Source organism: Aegilops tauschii, chromosome 1 (genome assembly GCF_002575655.3).
Source record: "Aegilops tauschii subsp. strangulata cultivar AL8/78 chromosome 1, Aet v6.0, whole genome shotgun sequence".
In the NCBI taxonomy this organism is placed as follows: domain Eukaryota; kingdom Viridiplantae; phylum Streptophyta; class Magnoliopsida; order Poales; family Poaceae; genus Aegilops; species Aegilops tauschii.
This window is the reverse complement of record NC_053035.3, coordinates 327,302,256-327,307,469: the sequence shown is the minus strand read 5'-3', so window position 1 is coordinate 327,307,469 and position 5,214 is coordinate 327,302,256.

Sequence of the window (5,214 nt, the reverse complement as noted above, 5' to 3'; positions counted from 1 at the left end):
AATGCCACTGTTAAAAGTAAATTACATTCTTAACGAATGTTGTTTTAAGATAATGTCTCTGTTAATATGAATCAATGCAACCGTTTTAGAAATGCTGCTGTCCTACTTTGTTTTCCATCAAGATAAGTTAGATGCTTCTTTTTGTCCCCGTTTGTTTCATCCTCCTTTATTGGCCAGTAACTGTTTCCTTTTTTGCCTCTGTTAAAACAGGGATATCTATTCAACTTGTTGCTATAACAAACTTAAATGTCACACCGACGACTTTGCTTGATTTTAGTGCAACTACACAAAACGAGATTGGATTTCCTATTCGTGTTGGCAGATTCGTAGGTGATCTTGTGTGCGTCATGACAGGTTGGTACTTGGCTTCATCTACATGATCGTGCAGTGTGTTTTGAGATGTTGTGCTACTTGTATTGGTACTGCTTTAAATAAATGTTGAATTGAAACTATTGTATTGCTCTCTTTTCCCATTAAGTAGTGAACAAAAATGGTATCGACCCAGACATGATGCTTGTTGCTTTGTTACAACAAACTCTGCATCACCCCCTTTATAAGTAGATGGAAGCACATGGTGTTGTTGCGCCCACTCTCCCCTGAAACTGTTTATGCTTTTTGTTAATCTAATGCCGCTGGTAAAATTAAGCAATGCCACTCTCAGAATTAACTACTGAATCTTAGTTCAAAACTGCAACACTTGTTAGGGATTGGCGAGATTACCATTTGTGTGGCCGCATGTTTCATCCTCCTTTATTGGCCAGTAATTGATTCCTTTTTTGCCTCTGTTAAAACATGGATATCTATTCAACTTGTTGCTATTGTGACATTTTTCTTTGCTACGCGAAACACTTTTGTTTTAAGAGTGTTTTGTGCAGTTCAACTTGAATGTCACACCGGCGACTTTCCTTAATTTTGGTGGAACTGCACAAAAGGAGATCATGGATTTTCATATATGTGTTGGGATTTCTTTCAAGTCCTCCGCTCGAGTTGTTTCAAATCTTGGTCAAGAAAGGTCAGTACCGACTTTCATCCACATGATGCTGTAGTGTGCTTTGAGATGCTGTGCTACTTGTATTGGTACTGTTTTGGATAAATGTTGAATTGAAGCTATTGAACTACTGTCTTTTACCATTAAGTGGGCAAAAATTGTTCCAACCCAGACATGATGCTTGTTTCTTTGTTACAACAAAACTCTGCACACCCCCTTTATAAGTAGATGGAAGCACATGGTGTTGTTGCGCCCACTCTCCCTGGAACTGTTTATGCTTTTTGTTAATCTAATGCCACTGGTAAAATTAAGCAATGCCACTCTCAGAATTAACTTCTAAATCTTAGTTCAAAACTGCAACACTTGTTAGGGATTGGCGGGATTACCATTTTTGTGGCCGCATGTTTCATCCTCCTTTATTGGCCAGTAATTGATTCCTTTTTTGCCTTTGTTAAAATAGGGATATGTATTCAACTTGTTGCTATTGCGGCATTTTGCTTCGCTTAATTTTGGTGGAACTGCACAAAAGGAGACCGGATTTCCATATATGTGTTGAGATCTCTTTTAGGTCTTCCTCACGAGTTGTTTCAAATCTTGGTCTTGAAAGGTCAGTACCGACTTTCCTCAGAATTAACTACTGAATCTTAGTTCAAAACTGCAACACTTGTTAGGGATCGGTGGGAGTGCCATTTCTGTTAGGGATCGGCTGGAGTACATGTTTAAGAAATGTATTATTCAGATAGTGTCTCTGTTATTATATATTAGCTACAGTGTTTTACAAATGGTACTATCCTGCTTTGTAGTTCTTTCTACATGTTTAACCAAGGTATTGTTAAGATAATATCTCTGTTAAAATGAATCAATCGCATTGTTTTAGGAATGGTACTTTTCTGCTTTGTCGTTCTTTATACATGTTGAAACAAGGCATTGTTAATATAATGTCTCAGTTAATATGAATGAATCACACTGATTGAGAATTGCTACTCTCCTGCTTTGTTTCCCATTAAGATAAGTAGATCAGTAGATGTTTTTCTTCTGGGAGTACAAGTCATCAACTGTTATTTCTCAGTAATTGTTTCCCTTGTACCTATTGTTGCTTACAGGGATATCAAAATTAAAGCTCGGTTTTATTCCGACTTTGATTTTAGTTGAACTGCACAAAAGGAGCCAATTTGTCTAAGGCAAACTACTGCATTAGTGGGTCCAGTTGGTCTTACCACTTTGCAGAAAGAAGCAGTCAATGTTTGCGCTACATTACACAAGGAATGATCGAGAAGCTTTACAGAGTATTAGTAGACGCTGGTGACATGACTAGTCTGCAGAGAGCATAGGAAACTCTACAACACATGGAGTGCACTGGGCAAAAAGTGCCCAAACAAGTACAAGAAGCCAGGACAGGACTCCAAATCTGTCAATGTCATTCTAAGCAACAATGATGGGGCATCTGGGTATGGTAATCTGCTTACCGTACTTTCAGTTTGTTAGTCCACCAATTGGTGGGTTGACACTGGGGCCAATATTCATGTGTGTGCTGATGTGTCTTTGTTTTCTTGCAGCATATAAATACAAAATCCACAGGGATGCTCAGCTTGATTTTAGTGGAACTGCACAAAATGTTCAGATGGTTTGTGTCCTCCATAATACTTCATCATGCACAATACATCGAATGATTCTCTAATCATTCGTCGTCACCTTGAGCCACCGGACTATATGTTTGAATGGAGCTGCCAGCGTCGGCCATTAAGAAGGGTAAGAAGAAAGACAAAAAGAGAGATGGTTGCTTTACTTGTGGTTCGGAGGAACACTAGGCAAACAAGTACCAAGAAGCCAGGACAAGACTCCAAGTCTGTCAGTGTCACTCTAAGCAACAATGATGGGGCATATGGGTATGGTAATCTGTTTACCGTACTTTCAGTTTGTTAGTCCACCGTTTGGTGGGTTGACACTGGGGCCAATATTCATGTGTGTGCTAATGTGTCTTTGTTTTCTGGCAGCATATAAATACGAAATCCACAGGGATGCTCAGCTTGATTTTAGTGGAACTGCACAAAATGTTCAGATGGTTCATGTCCTCCATAATACTTCATCATGCACAATACATCGAATGGTTCTCTAATCATTCGTCGTTACCTTGAGCCACCGGACTATCAGATGACAAACTGATGACAAACCCTGGCCGTTCCACAATCATAGGCATTGAATGGGAAAACCTTGTCAAAGTTTAATCATTGATGTTAGCAAGAAGACATTAGTTTAATATATTGGAATTGGAAAACCTTGTCAATTTTTGCTCATTGATGTTAGCCAGAAGACATGCATTTGATATTTTTGAGTGGGACGCCCTTTGCTGTGAGCAACATCGATCATTTTTTCCTATTCCTATCTTCAGTTCAGAAGTAAATATTTACTCTGAGATGCAAAGTCAGATGAATGTTGACTTTTGTAAGGTATTTTAAGAGTTTGTTCTGAATGTTTTCTATGTAATGCCAGGCCTTGTGAGTTTGATTGCAAAGTTGAGCTTGGAATGCTGTGGCATGCGGCATCACGAGCTGTTCACCGTGCCTCCTGAGAATAATGCTTCATATTGTTTTGCATGTTGATCTAATGCCTGTGATTTTCATGTTAAGAAGATCATCCTCTTCTGTTATTTCTGTGCTTAAGAAGTTCATTGTCTTATGTTTCGTTCATAGCCTATACGAGAACTCGGGTAGGTTAGAGGAGAAACCATATGATCTTCCGACCAACTCATCATCTTAGGCCGTGATTGGATTGTCGTTTTCCAACCAAAACCGCTTGTAAAACTGACGCTTGTAAATAAAAGCTGATGGTCTCGGGCAAAGCGCTTGGTTGGTCGATTTCGACTAGTAAAATATACACTGGTCTCTCAAATTACACGCGTAACCCGCCGGTTTTACTTACAGACCTCGGGCCCTTGGTTTCATTACGCCTGTATTTTACGCATTGTTTCCGATGACGAGTAAATTACACTTGTATCTTAATACAGGTGTAAAATAAACCAGAGCTCCCAAGCGCGGCCTTACCGTTTCATGCCGTCTCACTCTCTCGAAGGTGCTCATAGGTGTCCGATGATCCTGGCTTCCTGAATGAGCAGCGGGCGCTGTATCAGACCATCTGTAGGCCCCGGGAGGCCCTCTCCGTCGTCCTTCGAGTTGTTGGCTCGCCGTGGCATCGAGTGTCGGTGTCAAAACCGGCGGATCTCGGGTAGGGGGTCCCGAAGTGTGCGTCTAAGGCAGATGGTAACAGGAGGCGGGGGACACAATGTTTACCCAAGTTTGGGCCCTCTCGATGGAGGTAATACCCTACTTCCTGCTTGATTGATCTTGATGATATGAGTATTACAAGAGTTGATCTACCACGAGATCGTAGAGGCTAAACCCTAGAACATAGCCAATGGTATGATTGTTGTTGTCCTACGGACTAAACCCTCCGGTTTATATAGACACCGGAGGGGGCTAGGGTTACACAGAGTCGGTTACAAGGGAGGTGATCTACATATCCATATTGCCAAGCTTGCCTTCCACGCCAAGGAGATCCCTATCCGGACACGGGACGAAGACTTCGATCTTGTATCTTCATAGTCCAACAGTCCGGCCAAAGGATATAGTCTGGCTATTCGAGGACCCCCTAATCCAGGACTACCTCAGTAGCCCCTGAACCAGGCTTCAACGACGATGAGTCCGGTGCGTAGATTGTCTTCGGCATTGCAAGGCGGGTTCCTCCTCCGAATACTCCATAGAAGATTTTGAACACAAAGATAGTGTCCGGTTCTGCAAAACAAATTCCACATACCACCGTAGAGAGAATAATATTTCCACAAATCTAATCTGCTGACGCATTTTGCACCACGACATCACACCACGGCCCGGTCATTATTCGAACCATTTTTTCACAACCAGCCTCTGCACATATTGCGAGGCGGTTTCCTTGGCACGTCTTGTCGAAGCAGAGACCGTGTCCCCTTATCACGGGATTCTCACCAATACGGGTGTGGGTAACCCAACCGTGCCATCAATTACGGTGCTTGGGGAATAAGCGATTTTACCAGGTAGGTGGGGAGGTGCATAGCTTCCTCCGCCCTTATAAAGGGACAAGGATTCACCCTTTTCACCCACGCCTTCTTCCTCCTCGCTCTTCCATTCTTGCGCACTCGAGCTCCAGTGCCCAAGTTCGCGTTTTTCTCCTCAAACCACTCCAAGCATGTCCGA